At 50.7% G+C, this 23,691-nt stretch overlaps 1 pseudogene; it reads left to right on the top strand.

The window, feature by feature from the left end:
- Positions 1–8,125: 8,125 nt before the first annotated feature.
- On the top strand, positions 8,126–11,528 carry LOC127310764 (phytosulfokine receptor 1-like; annotated as a pseudogene).
- The last annotated feature ends 12,163 nt before the right edge of the window (positions 11,529–23,691 follow it).

A 23,691-nucleotide genomic window follows, 5' to 3' on the forward strand; every position in this document is an offset into this window, starting at 1 on the left:
CCGTGATTTCATGTGTCAACAACTCATAGGAGCTATGATTTGGGTGTGTGACGAACCATCGAAACCTTCTAGATAAGTTAGCTTTTCCTGGATCACCAGACTTGCGATTTTCAGGAATTAACACGCCAAGAGATTTTATTTTAACTAGATTGATGTTAGACCCGAACTACATCGGAAAAACTCTACGGGACCAAAAGACTCCTTCTAGGCCTCCGAAACCAACCCACAAGTTCGGATAGACAGAAAAAGTGTCGGGGATTTTCTCTCAATATCTTTGATCCTATTAAGGTCCTAACAAGTACGCTCGGCACATCGTTCCACGTGCTCTCTTTTCCTATCATTTCACGCATTACCGTTCATGCCATGTGCCTTTCATGTTACACATGACGTTATCATGTGTATGAGTTGGCGGCGTAACACCCATTGTTCCACGCGTCTCATCGCAGCGGGGTTTCTCGGAGACTCTATTCATTGCACATGATAGGCAATTAGCTATCATTTTATGCTTGAACCTCAGAGCGCATGCCCTTGGCCAAATCACGAAGGTGTGGATACTCATCGTGTCTTGTGCGCCTTTTCTTCTAGATCAACCAGGCTCTTTCCAACCCGAAATTGTTGGAAGCTACGGAGCGCGGTGTATGTTTTGTGACTTAGCCTACCAACGTTAGCGCACCAAAAGATTCTTCAGACCCTCTGACATAGGCATCCCAAATGGGCCTGCCGAAGATAGTACCGGGGTTTACTGAAGGCCCACTACCCGAAGAATAAGAAGATTCGGAAGCCCAAGATATTATTAAGGAAAGTTAGAGTTGTAATAGGAAGCGTTATTTGCAATCTTGCGGGATGAGTTAGAAACCATCTCGGACTCTGTAACTTGTACAACACGAATCCCTCGGCTCCGCCTCCTATATAAAGGGGGAGTCGAGGGACGAGAAAATCATCGAAATATTGTTTACAAACCCTAGTTTTCATAATCGTCGAGTACTTTCCGGCTGAAACCTTCGAGATCTACTTGCCCTCTACTTCTAACTAAACCCTAGCCTACAATCCATAGGCATTGACAAATTAATACCTTGTCACCCTCCTTGTTCGTACCGCAATTTCAAGTGTCGGTAGTGTTTTGGCGAGGCCATATTATTGCATACGAGCTCCGATTTTTTGCGTGTTACCAACCATTAGTACCGTATCAAGAAGTTAGCTTTTCCTGGGATGAACGGACTTTGCGTAAGAAATATATTCACTCTCCTTCTCACACTGTAATTTCCCCTCAAGGTTTTCCGAAAGCCTTTTCCCGATTCGCAAGGCCCCCTACCCCCCCAAGATATTCAGTTTTGGAAGGTTTCCTCCCGATATTTTTCCAGTTTCAGAAGTTTTGGGAAGTTTAACTTATGCAAGAAATATATTTAAAGAAGTCTCCCCCCATCCCGATTTGCAGGCCTGCACAAAAATTACATCATTAAAAAGTAGAACATCTAAGTTTTCTAATGATATTTGTTTTGTAATATATACCTTGTATTATGTTGGTCAAATATACAACCTAGGGATAAGGGCAGGGCCTATAAACCGGTATCGGAGGTAGTACAAGATAACCACAAATAATTGGTATTATCTTTATCATCATAAAGGGTTCGAATTGGTATCATGGTTGTTTCTCGCCCAATTTTTGGAACCCCTCTTCCGTTTTGACAGTTTTCCCTCCCAAAATCTCGTTTCAGCAACTTTCTCACCTAAATTTTAGTTTTCGCAGCTTTCTTGCAAAAAAAAAAAAGAGTTGCATGAGCAATCGGAGGAGAAGATGCATATTGGTTGGAACCGAAGCAACAACCTAGCTGGAATATGGTTAATTTGCATGGATGATGAGCTACATATTTTCCATGGGCTTATTTTTTATGTTCTTTTACGTATAATATCTACTTTTTATTCTGAGAGATAAGGGTTGATACCAGTAACATTTGATGATGTGAGTCGATCTAGAACAAAACCAATTTCTCCATGCTAGAGCATGCACGCATATTCATGTTGCAGCAACTCGGTGAATCAAAATACGTATATAGCCTCGTCATAGAGACATAGAGACATAAAGCTAGTTGTACGATGAGGTGGGGTGGCTTCGTTATGGTGGTGATGGCTTTGTGTGTACTCCGTATTAGTAGATAGCATTACCCATTATTCCATGTGCCCTTCATGTTACGTGCACCGTTATCATCTGCATGAGTTGGGGGCATGAAACTCGTCGTTCCATGCCATCTCCTCGCAGCATCGTTTACTCGAAGATCCTATTCATTTCACAGGGAAGGCTAGTACCTATAATTTTATGTGCAAACATTCCGGTGTGCGCCCTTAGCCGATGTGCATAGGTGGGTACTCGCCACGTTCTTGCGCGCCTTTGGTTCAACAAAGCGCTACTACCTCATGCACAGAGTTCCACATGTCATCTCGGCCTCATCTCTGTTTTCGGGTTATCCGACGAATAACCACGCTCTTTCCTACCCCAATCGTGGGAGGTTACGAAGTGCGGCGTAGGTTTGGGGACTTTTCTTGCCAACGTTAGCCCACCAGAAGATTTTCCCAGCCAAATTTTGGCACCTACGTACTGGTTGGGTCTTCCCGCCCTATTTTTTTTGGTACCGTGATTTCATGTGGCCGCATCATTTTGGGGAGTCCGTCCATATTGCATACAAGCTCTTATTCGGGCATGTGGACAACCGTCGGAACCTTCTAGATAAGTTAGCTTTTCCGGGATCATCGGAGTTGCAATTTTCGGAAATTATTGGGCGAAGATGCACGTTCAGTGCCTCGACCCAGGCATGCAGCTAGAAAAGAATGCAAAATGTGCAACAGTGCAAGGTACATGCATTATCAACGATAAGGCTCCCGTTGAAGATGTCGTGCTGGTGTCCATGTGCAGCCTGCTGGCACCCACCGAGGGCGACTCTGTCGTGTCTACTTCTCTATTCAGCACGGCTACTGCACGTCTCCTATTGAAGGTGCCATGCGCCTAGCCCGGCTCCCGCTGCTGACGACGCCTCCGGGGGCGGGTGATGGTGACATCATTGGGGGCGGAAGTCCACGTGCAAACCCCGATGCCTTGCTCGTATTGAAAACACCTGGCCGCGGCATGGTGCTATTTACAGGCTTATCGTCGGGGTTCTCCGACATCTCTTTAACACATGCGACATCGGCTTATGCCTCTTCAACACGAGCACCGCTGCTGACTGCAGCGCATTTTGTTGTGACGTTTGGCTAACATCTCTGGTGTACCTGGTGAAGGGTGCAGTACTACACCTGGCATCGACACGGGTTCCCTTGAGGGGGACACCATTTTCACCAACACCTACATGGGCCCCCTTGAGATGGGAGATCATCCATAGCTACTCCTACATGTAGTCCCATCGACGCTGGTGGCTGCGGACGTCTCCTTCTCCGAACTCACTATATAGCTCATGTTCATTGGAGAAGTACCTCGGGTGTCGAGTTCCTAAATCGTCTATTCTACTTGTTCGAAATAAAGTTGTTAGACCAAAAGTATATTGCTGAACAATATTTCAGCAGTGTATAAAAACAAATTTCAATTACTTAGCATACCTGCTAGATAGTTGCAAATCTCTAGAGCTAGTGTATATGCAGATGCAAAATAGTGGCAAAGTATACTTGATATCCTTCCTAGCTTTGCTTACGGGCGGGAAACAAGGTAGTAGGTGGATGGGCAGGAAAAGCAAAAAAAAAATGCTGTATTTGAAACTAGCATGGTTGATCATGCTGGTGGACTTTAACTAGCTAGCTAGCTAGAAATAAATCATGAAGCAAATAATGGAGTTTCAATTAAAAGATCCATTTCTGAATTTTCTTTTAAAAAAAGAAAGGTACTATTTAAGCTTATTAATCAATGCAAGTTTGATTAGCTTAACCAATACTTTTCTTTCTTAAAGAAAACTCTGGAGGTATTTCTATCTTACAGTATAAACATTTTCTTCAAAGTCGATTCGCCATGAGCTGAGCACGTGAATCGACTCGCTAATACACATGGGTAGGACGTGTTTGGATCAGTCGTGACGTAGCTAGCCACGTGTTGAGGATGATCGAAGGTTGGTTTTGTTTGCATGGATTTCACTCGGGATTGGGTGGGAGTATAGCACGCATGTGATTAGTATTTTCAGAGCGCTACCGCGACGCGCCAGCTGGTTGTTTCCTTCCGCTACAAGAGGCGCTCTTGCCTCAATGGTAATGGCCCGTCTTGAAATTAAAATGCGGGAAAACTGCTGCTAATTGCTGGTGATGGTGGACGGCGGCAACGACGAGCTCGAGATGGAGATGCTGCTCAAGGCTGTGCTCGCCATCCGGCTCATAGGTGCATATGAACATATTATTGAAAATGCATAAATATTACATCTAAAAAATATTTAAAAAATTGGAAATAAAATTTCACGTGTATATATGGGCATTATATGTTCTCACATAGGTTTTCGGGGAAAACGAATATTTTGCGTTACTTGTGTAAAAAAGACAAAAAAAAAATGTTCAGTGAATAGTGATGTTGAAGCATCAAATACACGGGACACAGAAATGTTACTTTTTTCCGAAAATTTGTGTGCCACCATAAAATGTCTAGATATACATGGGAAATGTCTAGATGTGGGTTGAATGGCTCTAAGAAATTAACCGTGGAGATCTCTAAATGTTCGAATTAAAAGGAAAAGATTTGTGGTTGTGCTCCACCAATATATGCACTGCCATGCGTACTTGAGTTTCCACGCCGAACTGCTCTTTTTTGTCTGAGTGAGAGACGGAAATTGCATTACATTAGGCGTAGAGCTAAGCAGGAACAAGAGATAAGAGGTGGACAATATATAGTTGTTGGACGTGAGCGGAATGGAGGGATGAGATAAGAAGAGGACAATATCTACTGTGAGGAAGCAACATATGTACAGCTGATGTGTTGGACAATATATGCATGACCATGCATACTTGAGTACCCACGCCGAAGTGCTCTTTGTGGTCTGAGCGAGAGACAAAAGTTGCGTTATGGGGCTCATAAATTGAGGTGAAACATCAATAATTATATTTTAACATTTATGTAGTCTAATTTTATATTTAAATTACTCCAACATCCTAAATAGAGAAATACGTAGCAATATTCGGCTCATTTTAATTAACTACATTCAAGATACATGTATCAAAATTCAACCGCCGTATGCAATTCAGGTAGAGTTAACTACTCATTCTTTGGCGTGACAAATGCCATGCATGAGTTGGATACAGTAGAGAGATTATATCTGACAGAACTGAATGACCATGACGAAAATACAGAGACAACTGATTGTATACTCATGTCAACGCGCCGTGCCGGTAGACAGATGAGGTTACAACTAGTAGTAGTACATTGCATAGTACTAGATTAGTAGTACTAGATAGAGTAGAAAAATTGCAATCTCGGTCGGTTGCTGATTTAATGGTGGTATATATCGTGCTGATTTAATGAATCAGTTGGCAATGACGGTGTGTATGGCTCGACGATGAAGAGCGGCCTCTGCCGCAGCTGCCGGCACCGCCGCACGCTCTGCAGCAACTCCTCCCTGTGCCCGATCGAGCAGCATCGTCGCGCTCTGCTTCTCGTGCTGCCCGCCGTTGTCAGCTTCGTCGTCGGCGCGGATGACGGCACACGTACGACGCGCCGGCGGAGCAGCTTCGTCGTCTGCGCGTTGCCGGACGCGGCCACCACCTCCACCACCTGGACCTCGTCGTCCTCCTCCTCTTGCATCCAGGGAGCTCTTCTTGGCGTGGTTCTTGCACTTGCAGCTCCTCGACGACATCCTCAAGAACGCTTTGCTTCTGGTGATCGCGAGCAGAGGAGGAGGCGCACTCAACGAAGCAGAGCCTGGGGCTTCACGTCCACGAGGCCTCCACCACGAGGCGCGTGCTCGTCGCATCCGCAGCGAGACGGGCGAAGTCAGCATCGCCGGCTTCGAGGCCGGCCGTTGCCGGCCGGAGCGAGACGGGCGCGGTCACCGTCGCAGGCGTCGATGCCGCCATCCTAACCGAGACGAGCCTGGTCACCGCCGCCGGCGTTGAGCCGACCAGTTGCCGTCCGGAGCGAGACGGGCGCGGTCACCATCGCGGCCTCACGTTCCTTCGACCGCCGACACCTCTAGCAGTGTCAACGCTCTGCTCGACGCGGTCACCACCATGTACTTGGTCAGGCCGCTGCTACCTTGGCTCCGCACTCAAGCTTTGCGAGTGTCAGTAGATACATGACTCAGTCTACTGCACTCACCACCATGTACCTGATCATTAAAATACTTTTGTTGGATCACTCCTTTTTCCGTTATTTTTCACAGCGATTATTTGTTTTTTTTTTTTTTGAGAAACACAGTACAAACGCAGGCGCTCACATACACGCGCATACACTCACCCCTATGAACGCACACACGCACACCCTACCCCTATGAGCACCTCCGGAAGACTGAGTCGGCGGATTGGATCTTGAAATTGACGAAGTCACCACATGCGCCTCGCTGTCGACGGGAACGTCGCCTCCCACTGAATGAATATTCCGCCTTTATGAGACACACAGATGTCAAATTTGGGATTTGAACTCTGGTGGGCTGGGGGTACAACCACCCTCCTAACCACCCAACCTCAGGTTGGTTCTCCACAGCGATTATTTGTTGTATGTTAACATGTTCTCATTTTCTAATAAGCTGGGTTACTCTGCTATTCCAAATGCTAAAATTGGTTCGAACCTTAATAACCAGTGGTTAACTCTTTCTAACTCTGGTAACTTAATGGTTAACCATTTTTACCATTCCCATGATATGGTTAAATAGGTTCGCACAAAAAAAAAGGTTAACCAAGTCGCATCATGAAGTCCAACTAGAACCTACCAACATCTGCGGCGCTGGGTGGAAGCGGCGGTGTCGGTGTGGCTTTTGGTGGCGGCGGTCTTCCCCTCCGTCGGTGCGGCTCCGGTGGAGCTTCGCCGCGGATCTAGCGCCCCGTCCTCGTCTGCGGCTCTGCGGAGTGCTCAGGAGGACATCCCCTATGCCGGAGTCCGGGAGATGGCGGTTCCGGTGTTTGACGTCCTTGAAGATGCAGTTGCAGAGCGCCTGGAAGGTGTCGCTGTTCGTCGAGCAGGGTGGAGGTGCTCCGGCACCGAGGAGCGTCGACTCCCTTGTCGCGTGGGGGAGCCTCCCTGTCCAGGGTTTCGGAGGTCGAGCGGCGGGTTTCGCCGGCGCAGCGTCCTTCTCGGAGACGAAGGCACCAAAGCTCAGAAGGGCTTTTCTGTATTGTTTTATGTTTTCTGGGCTTTTCTGTAAGATTCCAGGGTGATATATCTGTGTCTTCCTCGGGTTTCTATTTCGATCTCTCTAGTTTCTCGACTCTGCCTCTGTTTGTTCTAGTTTTGGGTTTGGGTTTGTTTGTCACGCGCGCGCGCGTACGCAGGGGCAGAAGCAATGGAGATCGGTACTCCAGGTGAGCTTCTTGCATTGCGTACATACGTGTGGTGGCTCCATGTGGTCACGCCTTAATTGGGTCCCACCCATGGTACGTGCGCGCCGTTGCACTTTCCGCATCGCATACGTAGCCCACCATCAGCGCGTGTGGGCTCCACGTGGGAGACGCACCGCGAGCGTGTAGGTGTAGGACGTACAGCTGGTCTTGCGCCTTGGGTCCCACCCAACGCTCTCACTCACGACCATCCATCCATCCGCGCGGTAGATATACCGCCAGGCCTTGGGTCGTGAGGAGCATCCACGCGCGCGCGCATACGTACCCTCCGTTGACTGCCCACTTCCGTTGACTCGCCAGTTCCGCGCGCGCCCAGGTGGAGGCGCCGACTTCCGCACCAGATGGGGTCACAATCACACACCGGACACCCAGCTGATTCCGCGTCAACAAAACAATAGTATGTGTGTATACATACGTAGATATAAGTCCTGATACATCCAAGACAACCATTTGATTTTCATGGAGAAGAAGATCGATAAGAACTTAAACATACTTAGCCAAGAGTCAAACCTAGCTAACACACAAACAAGTTTTTAGTTAACAACAACCATCGTCTCCCTCCTCCGGGTCTTCTCCTTGCAAGAAGCTCGGATTCTTGACGCGTCCATGCTTATGATCAATGGGCCGAAGCAGAGGTAGCGCACTGGTGGCAGCGCTGCGATTGCTGCTGCTGCCGGCGATCCTGCTGCTGTCGCGGTGCCGGACCGGCGCGGCGCAGTCCTCGCCTCCCTGCGGGTCCAGCGACCTCCACGCGCTGAGAGGCTTCTCCGCCGGCCTCGACGCTCCGGTCGCCGGCTGGCCTGCCGCGCCCGATGAAGGCTGCTGCGCGTGGCCCGGCGTGCTCTGCTCCGGCGCGTCCGTCGTCGTCGTCGGGGTGGTGCTGCCCAACCGGACGCTCCGTGGGAAGGTGTCCGCGTCGCTCACCGACCTGACGGCCCTCCGCGTGCTCAACCTCTCAGGCAACGCGCTCCGCGGCGCGCTGCCGGCAGGCATCCTCCGGCTCAGCTTCCTGGAGGCGCTCGACGTCAGTTCCAACGCGCTCGCCGGCGCGCTTACCTCTATCTCCATCTCGCTCCCGGCAATACGCGTGTTCAACGTGTCGTACAACGCGTTCAGCGGTGCCCTGCCGGTGCTCCCCGGCGGGGCGAACCTCACGGCGTTCGACGCGTCAGGCAACGGGTTCTCCGGCCCCGTCGACGCCGCCGCGGTGTGCGCCTCGTCGCCGGGGCTGCAGGTCCTACGGCTGTCCATGAACAGGCTCTCGGGTGACTTCCCAGCCGGGTTCGCCCAATGCCGGTCGCTCACCGAGCTCTCGCTCGACGGGAACGGCATCACCGGCGCCCTCCCCGACGACCTCTTCGCCGCCACGTCGCTGCGGATCCTCGTCCTCCACACCAACTCTCTCTCCGGCGGGATCTCCCAGGGGCTCCGTAATCTCACCGCCCTCGTGCGGCTCGACCTCTCCTTCAACGCCTTCACCGGCGCGCTGCCGGAGGTGTTCGACGCGCTCGCCGGCACGCTGCAGGAGCTCTCGGCGCCCAGCAACCTGCTCAACGGCAGCCTCCCCGCCACGCTCTCGCTCTGCGTCAACCTCCGCGTCCTAAACCTCCGCAACAACACGCTCGCCGGCGCCATCGGCCTCGACTTCCGCGCCGTGAACCGCCTTGTGTACCTCGACCTCGGCGCCAACCGCTTCACGGGCCCCATCCCCGCCAGCCTCCCCGAATGCGCCGGCATGACGGCGCTCAACCTCGGCCGCAACCACCTCACCGGCGAGATACCGCCGTCCTTCGCCGCGTTCCGGTCAATCTCATTCCTCTCCCTCACCGGCAACGGCTTCTCCAACGTCACGTCGGCATTAATGATACTGCAGCGCCTGCCGAACCTGACGAGCCTCGTGCTCACCAAGAATTTCCACGGCGGCGAGGCGATGCCGGAGGCCGGGATCGACGGGTTCACCAACATCCAGGTGCTCGTCATCGCCAACTGCGAGCTCACCGGCGCCATCCCGGCGTGGATCGCCGGGCTCAGCAAGCTCAAGGTGCTCGACATCTCGTGGAACAAACTCGCCGGCCCGATCCCGCCGTTCCTCGGCGAGCTCGACCGCCTCTTCTACATCGACATCTCCAACAACTCACTGCAGGGAGAGATACCGGCGAGCTTCACGCGGATGACGGCGATGCTGGCTGGAAACGGCAGTGGCAACGACGAGGACACGGCGGTGCAGGACTTCCCGTTCTTCATGCGCCGGAACGTGTCGGCCAGTGGACGGCAGTACAACCAGGTGAGCAGCTTCCCGCCGTCTCTGGTGCTGGCGCGGAACAACCTCACTGGCGGAGTGCCGCCGGCGATGGGGGCGCTGGCCAGGTTGCACATCGTTGACCTGAGCTGGAACGGCTTCTCGGGGTCCATCCCGCCAGAGCTGTCGGGGATGACAAGCCTCGAGTCCCTCGACTTGTCGCACAACGCGCTCTCCGGCGCCATCCCGCCGTCGCTGACGCAGCTCACCTTCCTCTCCCACTTCGCCGTCGCGTATAACAACCTCTCCGGCAAGGTCCCCGTCGGCGGCCAGTTCTCCACCTTCTCGCGCGTGGACTTCGCGGGTAACCCGTTCCTGTGCGGCATCCACGTGCGGAAGTGCGACCGGAATCAAACCGCGGGCGGCGCGAGCGGCAGCAGTGGCCGCAGGAGGAGCGCCGCCAGCGCTGGCGTCGTGGCGGCGATATGCGTGGGCACGGCGCTGCTGCTCGCCGTGGGCGTCGCCGCAACGTGGCGAGCGTGGTCGAGGCGACGGCAGGAGGACAACGCATGCAGGGTGGCCGCCGGCGACGAGAGCTGCGACGACTCTTCGTTCGAGGCGACTAGGTCGTCCACCCTGGTGCTCCTCTTCCCAAGCGGCAACGACGGCAGCGGCGCCGCCACCCGCAGGACGACGGTGATCACGCTGGACGAGGTGGTGAAGGGGACGGGCGACTTCGACGACTCGCGCATCGTGGGGTGCGGCGGGTTCGGCATGGTGTACCGCGCGACGCTCGCCGACGGCCACGACGTCGCCGTGAAGCGCCTCTCCGGAGACTTCCAGCAGATGGAGCGCGAGTTCCGCGCCGAGGTGGAGGCGCTCTCCCGCGTCCGCCACCGCAACCTCGTCTCGCTCCGCGGCTACTGTCGCGTCGGCAAGGACGTCCGCCTCCTCATCTACCCCTTCATGGACAACGGCAGCCTCGACCACTGGCTCCACGAGCGCGCCGACGTCCTCCCGTGGCCGGCGCGGCTACGGGTGGCGCGCGACGCGGCGCGCGGGCTGGCGTACCTGCACGGCGGCGACAATGGCGTGTCAAGACCGCGGGTGATGCACCGGGACGTGAAGTCGAGCAACATCCTGCTGGACGCGGACATGGAGGCGCGGCTGGCCGACCGGGCTGGCGCGGCTGGGGCGCGAGAACGACGACACGCACGTCACGACGGACCTGGTGGGCACGCTGGGGTACATCCCGCCGAGTACGCGAGCTTGCCCGCGGCCACGTACCGCGGCGACGTGTACAGCATGGGCGTGGTGCTGGTGGAGCTGGTGACCGGGCGGCGGCCCGTGGACATGGCGGCGCGGCTCGGCGCGCGGGACGTCACCGCGTGGGCCGTGCGGCTGCGGCGCGAGGGCAGGGGCCACGAGGCCGTCGACGCCGCCGTGTCTTCTTCAGGGAAGCACCGGGAGGAGGCGGAGAGCGTGCTGGAGCTGGCGTGCGCCTGCGTCTCCGAGGTCCCCAAGGCGCGGCCCACGGCGCAGCAGCTCCTCGACCGTCTCGACGCCATCGCCGCCGGCACCACCGCCGACCCGGAGACTTCCTCCGACGATCGAGCAGCACGCGCGGTAGATAACTTTTAAAGATTTTTGCCGCCAACGATCAGCAACAACAGATTAAATGTGCGCGCGAATTAGGATCGTACATGACGTACACTCTAGCTATGACAGTAATACGTACAACATCTTGTAAATTCAGACTGCAACAGTCGATGCAACTCTTAACCGTACGTGCACCATTTCGACTTTTTTCTTGGAACACCGATAATAACCTAGAACGTAAATAACTTTGAAAGATTTTAGGGCAAACCACGATCAGCAACAACAGATTAACTATGCGAGTAGGAACTAAGCTTGGGGATGCTGATACGTCTCCGACGTATCGATAATTTCTTATGTTCCATGCTTGTTTTATGACAATACCTACATGTTTTGTTCAAACTTTATGATGATTTTATGTGTTTTCCGGAACTAACCTATTGACGAGATGCCGAAGTGTCAGTTCTTGTTTTCTGCTGTTTTTGGTTTCAGAAATCCTAGTAAGGAAATATTCTCGGAATTGGACGAAATCAACGCCCAAGATCTTAAAATCCCACGAAGCTTCCAGAACACCCGAGAGCCACCAGAGGAGGGCCCTGTGGGCCCCAGATGATAGGCTGGCGCGGCCAGGGGGTGGGCCGCGCCCCCTACTGTGTTGTCGCCTCGTCAGCCCTCCGACTCCGCCTCTTCGCCTATATAAAGGTCCCTGACCTAAAACATCGATACGGAAAAGCCACGGTACGAGAAACCTTCCAGAGCCGCCGTCATCGCGAAGCCAAGATCCGGGGGACAGAGTCTCTGTTCCGGCACGCCGCCGGGATGGGAAGTGCCCCCGGAAGGCTTCTCCATCGACACCACGGCCATCTTCATCAACGCTGCTGTCTCCCATGAGGAGGGAGTAGTTCTCCATCGAGGCTAAGGGCTGTACCGGTAGCTATGTGGTTAATCTCTCTCCTATGTACTTCAATACAATGATCTCATGAGCTGCCTTACATGATTGAGATTCATATGAGTTTTGTATCACTATTCATCTATGTGCTACTTTAGTGATGTTATTAAAGTACTCTATGTGCTACTTTAGAGCAATGAGGTAAGTTATAAAACAGTATCCAACTTATAAAACAGTATCCGCCCACCCTCTCGAAACGCACATACCACAACCCCACAGAGCAATTAAGACGGTTCCCCACAACCGGCCAGCTTGCTCATAGCACTGTTCTTCGTCTCCAATCTTGTGTCTCCATCGACAGGAGGCTAGGGTAGGAATCACCCCGGCCACTCACGCAACTGTATTTAACTGTAAGTGAAACACATAGATTTTAAATTGAACTAACAAACCACTCAAAATTTGTAAGGACCAACATCTTTTTAATATGTAACATTAATCTCAGAAAATAATTTGATTTAGCACAATGGAAAAAATAGGGCTGCGGTCGCGCCAAGCGTCCAAAGTCTTAAGTCGCGAATATTCACGCGAGCGCACGCGCTATTTGTCCGTGGTCCATGTGCTTCTACTACTAACTAGGAGACAACAAACAGCTCCCCTTATAAGTTGGTCTCCATCCTCTTGGCTTAGCAAGGTGGGACTAAACATTGTAGTACCCTTGTATTTTACTCCCGTATGGTTGTACAGGCCTTTTACAGAATTCCATTGGGCCGGCGGATAGAAACGGAATTGAAGAAAGCCTCGCAGTGCTTGTTTCCTCCACCACGCCACTGGCCCACCTTGTGAAGTGTGTGAAACAACCAAATATAAAAATGCAAGCGGTCCTTCCACTGCGTAATGAAGTCTTGCGTGATACGGGAAATGATGTGTTCAACAGGGCAGCATTTGCTCCTGCCGCATTGATGGGGCCAGAGACTTCAAGATTGACGCCACCTGCTGGTCCATACCATTTGTCAGTTAGGTATTTCAGAAATTGTCAAAAATACAGCTAATGGGGTCTTGGTCAGGCATGATATATAGAGACCTAACGGTGAACCTATCTCTAATAAATGGCCACACAGGGTACAGAGCCATATCACGGTTTGGTCATTTTTATTTTTGCCTCAAGCTTTTAATCAACACAAGAGGCCAAGGTTTAAACACGCGCTCCCGTCCACAACTTCTTGCTACGCTTCCAGTTCTTCTTGCCCGGCTGAAGCAAAGCAAGCGACAACATCTTGTGGCCGGGATCAGCTATCGTTCGGTGGCAACGGAGGGGCCTGCGAAGCTGCACCACAACCACGGTACAGTGCGGAGCTCATGGTGCCGCCGCCAACAACCACATCCGTCGACCCAGCCTTTTGCTTCGACGCCCGTTGGAGTCGCCGGCGGGGATGGCAAATTGGCAACCTGGGTGCAGTGTCTGGTGACTAGTGTCATTCTCCGCGACGAAGCTGGGCCAATGGGTGTATGACCCGACGATGGGGCAGACGGTCGGAGCTTCAGCCTACCGCAAAAGGCGACAAGCAGCGAAGATCGGGTTCTCGAGCATGAGCATGGCGATCTTGATCTGCTCGACATGCTACACCACGGCCATGTGTCGTATGAAAAGTACTCTCGGTTGACGGACGCTGCCGGCGCCGCTCTGTCGGCGTCCTCGCTGACGCCCGTCTCTTTAAGCATCATGCTCATGACGAGGACGAATCAGCTGTCCATAGCAGTGCCATGTCATGCTCACGCCGCATCATCGTCAGCGAACTCATCGTAGACCTGGGCGCGCTCGGCCAACATCGTCGGTGTAGTGGTCGGCGTCGAGCCCGCACTGGACTTGCATATACGGCATGAGCGGGAGCTTGGGGACGTCTGTAGAGGAAGAGGCCATCTGTATGCATGTCGAGATTAATCTGCTCGGCATGTTACATCACGACTTGATCTCATCGGCATGCTGCGCCATGTCCATCGGAGGGAGGCCGCAATCAGCGCAGTAGAACATGTTCTTGCGCCTCGACATCCAGGGGCTTCACGCCAGCAGCGCCTCGACATAGGCGAGCTGAACGCCAACAACAATTTCCGTGAGCTGTACACCGGCGGCACGACATCGTCATCTTTGGGCATGTTGATGAAGACGCCGCACGCCAGCAGCACCTACACGTTGGCGGGGGTGTCAAAGAGTAGCACAAGGTTACACTCTCCTTAGCCTGGCTAGTCCCATATGAAAATCAACAGTTTTGATATCCACTGCATCAAATTTCCACTTACACATCAATGACTTCTAGCGTAGTGTCTCCCTAGCATAGGGAGGTGATGTTGCACGCTACATGCCGCCAAGCTTAGCACAGCACAACGGTGTCTCCATGCTGCCTAGCCTTAGTTCGGTCGTGGGTGGTGAGGACATGCAACACCCTAAGCTGCACCAAGCCGTCGACCGTGGCTGTTCTGATGAAGAACGGCAACAAGCTCAGCGCCTTGACGTTGTTCATGGTGGTGGTCTGGTCAAAAGCGGGGGGTTGCGTGCCCAGCGGGGCGTACATGTGCATCTTGGCAGTGGCGTACATGTGCGGCTCGGACGTTGATGCAGATAACGCGACGCCTGACGTACAGAGCAACTCAGTTCGGTGTAGGGCGGCTCAGCTCACGGAGGCAGAGGACAGGTGTGGAGCACCACGGCGGATAGGAGCAACTCGGCCCGACGGACGGATGTAGCTCACCCCGACAGACGGATGTAGCTCGCCCTGGCGTATAGGTGCTCTCGACGGACGAACGGACCACGGTCTGGCGTACTGCTGCTCCCGGTGGACGGACGCAGCTTGGCCTGATGCTAAGTTCAGCCCGACACCCGGCGTACAGGTTCAGGTCGATGCACACAATAGCGCCGGCGATGGCTCGTGGCGTATAGGTTCAAGACGGCGGCGAGCAGGGGTACAGTTCCCAGCTCGGCTCGAGGCGTACAGGCGCAGCTCACTCCGGTGCATCAAGGTGTATACAAGCACGAGCAGCTCATCTCGCAGATGCAGCATGGCGAAATACTCAGCTCACAGGTTAAAGCTGGCGTACAGGTGCAGGTACTCGTCAGCATATCGTTGCTGACGGTGCCAAGCTAGCCATGCACGGTGGACAAGCTAGTATTGATGCAATACGTACATGTGCATGAATGATGCAATACATGTGCATGGATGCATGTCCCCATGCGCGTCGATGTGTATGTGCCCAACAATGTGCTTGATCAGTAGGAAGTGGCGGTGGCCGGTGGCCATGCTGGGCGACCAGACGACGCCTCATAACAGCTCCTCCGTGACCTACCTTGTGAGATGGCGCCCAAGCTGCGCCGACTGCCGTATATATACTTGGCGTCGGGCCCAGTCACAGTGCCGACCACGCCGGTCATGCCAACATGAGCGTGTGTTGGTTTTACACCGACACAGGTCTCCCGATAAATACTCACGCGAGGCGTACCCCTTGCACACCTCGATGAAGCCGCCAAGTCGTCGGAAAGTCCTAGCAGAACGTACTGCATCATGTTACTTCAAAGAAACGACGACTTTCGATTTGCCATAACTTTAAACATGGAAAACTCAGTATTGTAAATATATTACATAATGAATATTATTTTTTGAAGAATATAATAAAATCAATTTTCAAATTGATTTAAACCCAAATAATCCATAAAATTGTGGAAAATTGGGTGCTTCATTATGAAATAAAAATCACCATCTCCGAGTAGTAATTCTCCGACGCCATCGGCATCGACTCCTCATGCACATACTCGCGCTACGTGTGTGCTCGAGAAAAACTTCTATCTCCCATGAGCCGGCACTAGCGTAGTGTAGATGACGAAACATAGGACGGTGGTGGAACCCAATCGCGGGAGGATGGTATCATCATATGACTCTAATGGCGGGTCGGTGGTGCCATGGCTATTCTATGGCGTGTTGGTTGTTGCCTCCTCCATGAACACCACCATCGACAAAAAGATAAGAAAACAATCCCTCAGAAAGCACCAGTACCATGCAGAACCACCGTTGGATCTGTCTCATCTAAAGGTCTATGGCTTCTCAGGCCACCATGACTTCTCAAGTGACGACGTTGTCACCTTTGTCTAATAACCAGTTGGAAAGCACAACACGATCACCACAAATAATTGTGGTACATGAACCAATCGAGAGAGAATATGCACCAAATAAGTATTTCTCTAATCATTCATTTTGCTTCGATATTCGAATAAAAGGAGGAGAGAGAAATGCATTTCATCTACCAAGGCGAGCGGGAATCTCGGAGAATAAATCGACTGCCCAGAACACACCCACACTCATGCCTATGTGCACAAAATCCAGTCTCTTCTCATAGGGAAATAATTTTGTAATAACATGCATGGGTGTGGGTTCTGCCGCACATCATTTTGCTTCGATATTCGAATAAAATAAGAGACAAATGAATCTTTTCATCTACCAAGGCGAGCGGAAATCTCGAGGAATAAATTGACCGTCGAGAACACACCCACACTCATGCATGCGGGTACAAAATCCACACTTGTCCCCATGCTATAATTTCTCACTCACGGTTTTCTAGACATTTTTCCGTTTCATCAGCCCCCCTTCCGTCGAGATATTTAGTTTTGGTAGTTTTCCCGCCTAGATTTTTTAGTTTCAGAAATTTTCTAAAGTTAACTTTATGTAATAAATAGATCTAAAGTAGTACAAAGATCACCACAAATTGGTATTATCTATTTTCTCACCATAAAACTTTCAAATCGGTATCATGGTTGTTTCCCGCCCAATTTTTTGTTCTGGCAGTTTCCGCGCCCAAAATCTAATTTCAGCAACTTTCCCGCCTAAATTTTGGTTTTCGCAGCTTTCTCGCCAAAAAGAGTTGCGTGAGCAATCAGAGGACAAGATGCATATTGGTTGGAAACCAAAGAATATGGTTAATTTGCATCGATGATGAGATACATATTTTCCATGGGCTTTTTTCATGTGCTTTTTCGTATATTATCTATTTTTATTCTATGAGATAAGGATTATACCAGTAACAGTTGAAGATGTGAGTCGATTCAGGACACAACCTGTTTATCCATGTTAGAGCATGCCCACGCATTCATATTGGAGCAGCTCATCGATCTGCATATACGTAATAGCCTCGTCATAGAGACATAAAGCTAGTTCTAGGATGAGGTTAGCTAGCAGCTTGGTTATGGTGCCGACGGCATTGTGTGTATTAGTACCGAACATTACCTCATTCTGTGTGCCCTTTATGTTACGCGCCACATTATCGTCTGCATGAGTTGGCGGCACTACGGGAAAAAAGGGTGTTGCCGTGCGTCTTGTCTTTGCCGTGCGGCTCTGCACGGCAAAGATGTATCAGCAGAGAGGGCGCACGACAAAGAACTATTGCACGGCAAAACGACTAACGACGCACGGCAAAGAACTATTGCACGGCAAAACGACTAATAGCGCACAACAAAGAACCATTGCACGGCAAAATAACTAACGGCGCACGGCAAAGAAGCTAACACGGCAAAGCTACAATTTCGCGCACGGCAAAGAACGATCGTATAGCTGAACAGCCGTAAACACACGGATAGGTGACGTGGCCTACCTCACGTCTCACCTTGGCCCCACCACCCACACCAAACTCTTTTATATGTGCACGCTGGAGACTCCAGTCCAGAATCGAGAACACGCTGGAGGCTCCAAACTCCACAACACGCGGGTCGCGCGAGAGGCTCCGAGCGCAGCGCCATGGCCACACAGCACGCGGCGGTGCCCGTCCCCGGCCTGCGGCGGCGCCCGTCCCCGGTTCCCCGGCCTGCGGCAGCGCTCGTCCCCGGCCTGCGTCGGCGCCTCCCAGAGATGGTGCAGGAGCTTCTCATCCCTGACTCCTCCCAGAGATGGTGCAGGAGCTGAGGACGGCGGCCCCGGAGCTACGTGGCGGCCATCCTCGAGCGTCGCCGCCTCCTCCCTGTCTCGGCCATCTTCGAGTGTTGTTGCGGCGAGCGGGCGTGGGCAAGCATGCGGCGGCCAGCGGGCATGGGCGGGCGCGCGGCGACCTGGCGTGGCGATGGGCGTCTTTTTTTAATTTTGCTAAACCTCTTTGCCGTGCGTCCAGGTAACACGGCAAAGGTCGTCCGGCGCACGGCAACGAAGTGCCTCACGGCAAAGATGACGGGCGCACGGCAAAGAACGCCCACACGGCAAGACTCTTTGCCATGCATATTTGCTAAAATGTACGGCAAAGATCCTTTGCCGTGACATACGTTGCCGTCTAGTCTTTGCCGTGCAAAATAGCCTTTTCCGTGCAAATTAGCCCTTTGTCGTGCAAGATGGCCGCACGGCAAAGCCAGCTTCTGCCGTAGTGCGGCATGACAGCCGTTGCTCCACTTGTCTCCTCGCCACATCGCTTACGGATATCCTATTCATTGCATCGGGAAGGCGAGTACCTATCATTTTATGTGCAAACATCGCCGTGTGCGCCCTTAGCCGATGCCCATAGGTCACTGGAGCGCTACTACCACATTCACGGAGTTCCACATGTCATCTCGGCCCCGCCTCCAGTTTCGGGTAGTCCGAAGAATAACCACACTCTTTCCCACCCCAACCATAAGAGGTTATGAAATGCGGCGTTGATTTTAGGACTTTTCCAGCCCAAGTTAGCGCACCAGAAGGTTTTCCTGCCCAAATTTTAGCACATGCGCATTGGCTGGGTTGTTTCTGCCCTGCTTTTTGGTACCGTGATTTCATGTGTCAACAACTCATAGGAGCTATGATTTGGGTGTGTGACGAACCATCGAAACCTTCTAGATAAGTTAGCTTTTCCTGGATCACCAGACTTGCGATTTTCAGGAATTAACACGCCAAGAGATTTTATTTTAACTAGATTGATGTTAGACCCGAACTACATCGGAAAAACTCTACGGGACCAAAAGACTCCTTCTAGGCCTCCGAAACCAACCCACAAGTTCGGATAGACAGAAAAAGTGTCGGGGATTTTCTCTCAATATCTTTGATCCTATTAAGGTCCTAACAAGTACGCTCGGCACATCGTTCCACGTGCTCTCTTTTCCTATCATTTCACGCATTACCGTTCATGCCATGTGCCTTTCATGTTACACATGACGTTATCATGTGTATGAGTTGGCGCGTAACACCCATTGTTCCACGCGTCTCATCGCAGCGGGGTTTCTCGGAGACTCTATTCATTGCACATGATAGGCAATTAGCTATCATTTTATGCTTGAACCTCAGAGCGCATGCCCTTGGCCAAATCACGAAGGTGTGGATACTCATCGTGTCTTGTGCGCCTTTTCTTCTAGATCAACCAGGCTCTTTCCAACCCGAAATTGTTGGAAGCTACGGAGCGCGGTGTATGTTTTGTGACTTAGCCTACCAACGTTAGCGCACCAAAAGATTCTTCGGACCCTCGACATAGGCATCCCAAATGGGCCTGCCGAAGATAGTACCGGGGTTTGCGAAGGCCCACTACCCGAAGAATAAGAAGATTCGGAAGCCCAAGATATTATTAAGGAAAGTTAGAGTTGTAATAGGAAGCGTTATTTGCAATCTTGCGGGATGAGTTAGAAACCATCTCGGACTCTGTAACTTGTACAACACGAATCCCTCGGCTCCGCCTCCTATATAAAGGGGGAGTCGAGGGGACGAAAATCATCGAAATATTGTTTACAAACCCTAGTTTTCATAATCGTCGAGTACTTTCCGGCTGAAACCTTCGAGATCTACTTGCCCTCTACTTCTAACTAAACCCTAGCCTACAATCCATAGGCATTGACAAATTAATACCTTGTCACCCTCCTTGTTCGTACCGCAATTTCAAGTGTCGGTAGTGTTTTGGCGAGGCCATATTATTGCATACGAGCTCCGATTTTTTGCGTGTTACCAACCATTAGTACCGTATCAAGAAGTTAGCTTTTCCTGGGATGAACGGACTTTGCGTAAGAAATATATTCACTCTCCTTCTCACACTGTAATTTCCCCTCAAGGTTTTCCGAAAGCCTTTTCCCGATTCGCAAGGCCCCCTACCCCCCCCCCCCCCCAAGATATTCATTTTTGGAAGGTATACTCCCGATATTTTTACATTTTCATAAGTTTTGGGAAGTTTAACTTATGCAAGAAATATATTTAAAGAAGTCTCCCCCCATCCCGATTTGCAGGCCTGCACAAAAATTACATCATTAAAAAGTAGAACATCTAAGTTTTCTAATGATATTTGTTTTGTAATATATACCTTGTATTATGTTGGTCAAATATACAACCTAGGGATAAGGGCAGGGCCTATAAACCGGTATCGGAGGTAGTACAAGATAACCACAAATAATTGGTATTATCTTTATCATCATAAAGGGTTCGAATTGGTATCATGGTTGTTTCTCGCCCAATTTTTGGAACCCCTCTTCCGTTTTGACAGTTTTCCCTCCCAAAATCTCGTTTCAGCAACTTTCTCACCTAAATTTTAGTTTTCGCAGCTTTCTTGCAAAAAAAAAAAAGAGTTGCATGAGCAATCGGAGGAGAAGATGCATATTGGTTGGAACCGAAGCAACAACCTAGCTGGAATATGGTTAATTTGCATGGATGATGAGCTACATATTTTCCATGGGCTTATTTTTTATGTTCTTTTACGTATAATATCTACTTTTTATTCTGAGAGATAAGGGTTGATACCAGTAACATTTGATGATGTGAGTCGATCTAGAACAAAACCAATTTCTCCATGCTAGAGCATGCACGCATATTCATGTTGCAGCAACTCGGTGAATCAAAATACGTATATAGCCTCGTCATAGAGACATAGAGACATAAAGCTAGTTGTACGATGAGGTGGGGTGGCTTCGTTATGGTGGTGATGGCTTTGTGTGTACTCCGTATTAGTAGATAGCATTACCCATTATTCCATGTGCCCTTCATGTTACGTGCACCGTTATCATCTGCATGAGTTGGGGGCATGAAACTCGTCGTTCCATGCCATCTCCTCGCAGCATCGTTTACTCGAAGATCCTATTCATTTCACAGGGAAGGCTAGTACCTATAATTTTATGTGCAAACATTCCGGTGTGCGCCCTTAGCCGATGTGCATAGGTGGGTACTCGCCACGTTCTTGCGCGCCTTTGGTTCAACAAAGCGCTACTACCTCATGCACAGAGTTCCACATGTCATCTCGGCCTCATCTCTGTTTTCGGGTTATCCGACGAATAACCACGCTCTTTCCTACCCCAATCGTGGGAGGTTACGAAGTGCGGCGTAGGTTTGGGGACTTTTCTTGCCAACGTTAGCCCACCATAAGATTTTCCCAGCCAAATTTTGGCACCTACGTACTGGTTGGGTCTTCCCGCCCTATTTTTTTTGGTACCGTGATTTCATGTGGCCGCATCATTTTGGGGAGTCCGTCCATATTGCATACAAGCTCTTATTCGGGCATGTGGACAACCGTCGGAACCTTCTAGATAAGTTAGCTTTTCCCGGGATCATCGGAGTTGCAATTTTCGGAAATTATTGGGCGAAGATGCACGTTCAGTGCCTCGACCCAGGCATGCAGCTAGAAAAGAATGCAAAATGTGCAACAGTGCAAGGTACATGCATTATCAACGATAAGGCTCCCGTTGAAGATGTCGTGCTGGTGTCCATGTGCAGCCTGCGGCACCCACCGAGGCGACTCTGTCGTGTCTACTTCTCTATTCAGCACGGCTACGCACGTCTCCTATTGAAGGTGCCATGCGCCTAGCCCGGCTCCGCTGCGACGACGCCTCCGGGGCGGGTGATGGTGACATCATTGGGGGCGGAAGTCCACGTGCAAACCCCGATGCCTTGCTCGTATTGAAAACACCTGGCCGCGGCATGGTGCTATTCTACGAGCTTATCGTCGGGGTTCTCCGACATCTCTTTAACACATGCGACATCGGCTTATGCCTCTTCAACACGAGCACCGCTGCTGACTGCAGCGCATTTTGTTGTGACGTTTGGCTAACATCTCTGGTGTACCTGGTGAAGGGTGCAGTACTACACCTGGCATCGACACGGGTTCCCTTGAGGGGGGACACCATTTTCACCAACACCTACATGGGCCCCCTTGAGATGGGAGATCATCCATAGCTACTCCTACATGTAGTCCCATCGACGCTGGTGGCTGCGGACGTCTCCTTCTCCGAACTCACTATATAGCTCATGTTCATTGGAGAAGTACCTCGGGTGTCGAGTTCCTAAATCGTCTATTCTACTTGTTCGAAATAAAGTTGTTAGACCAAAAGTATATTGCTGAACAATATTTCAGCAGTGTATAAAAACAAATTTCAATTACTTAGCATACCTGCTAGATAGTTGCAAATCTCTAGAGCTAGTGTATATGCAGATGCAAAATAGTGGCAAAGTATACTTGATATCCTTCCTAGCTTTGCTTACGGGCGGGAAACAAGGTAGTAGGTGGATGGGCAGGAAAAGCAAAAAAAAAAATGCTGTATTTGAAACTAGCATGGTTGATCATGCTGGTGGACTTTAACTAGCTAGCTAGCTAGAAATAAATCATGAAGCAAATAATGGAGTTTCAATTAAAAGATCCATTTCTGAATTTTCTTTTAAAAAAAGAAAGGTACTATTTAAGCTTATTAATCAATGCAAGTTTGATTAGCTTAACCAATACTTTTCTTTCTTAAAGAAAACTCTGGAGGTATTTCTATCTTACAGTATAAACATTTTCTTCAAAGTCGATTCGCCATGAGCTGAGCACGTGAATCGACTCGCTAATACACATGGGTAGGACGTGTTTGGATCAGTCGTGACGTAGCTAGCCACGTGTTGAGGATGATCGAAGGTTGGTTTTGTTTGCATGGATTTCACTCGGGATTGGGTGGGAGTATAGCACGCATGTGATTAGTATTTTCAGAGCGCTACCGCGACGCGCCAGCTGGTTGTTTCCTTCCGCTACAAGAGGCGCTCTTGCCTCAATGGTAATGGCCCGTCTTGAAATTAAAATGCGGGAAAACTGCTGCTAATTGCTGGTGATGGTGGACGGCGGCAACGACGAGCTCGAGATGGAGATGCTGCTCAAGGCTGTGCTCGCCATCCGGCTCATAGGTGCATATGAACATATTATTGAAAATGCATAAATATTACATCTAAAAAATATTTAAAAAATTGGAAATAAAATTTCACGTGTATATATGGGCATTATATGTTCTCACATAGGTTTTCGGGGAAAACGAATATTTTGCGTTACTTGTGTAAAAAAGACAAAAAAAAAATGTTCAGTGAATAGTGATGTTGAAGCATCAAATACACGGGACACAGAAATGTTACTTTTTTCCGAAAATTTGTGTGCCACCATAAAATGTCTAGATATACATGGGAAATGTCTAGATGTGGGTTGAATGGCTCTAAGAAATTAACCGTGGAGATCTCTAAATGTTCGAATTAAAAGGAAAAGATTT

Source organism: Lolium perenne, chromosome 6, assembly GCF_019359855.2.
Source record: "Lolium perenne isolate Kyuss_39 chromosome 6, Kyuss_2.0, whole genome shotgun sequence".
NCBI lineage: Eukaryota > Viridiplantae > Streptophyta > Magnoliopsida > Poales > Poaceae > Lolium > Lolium perenne.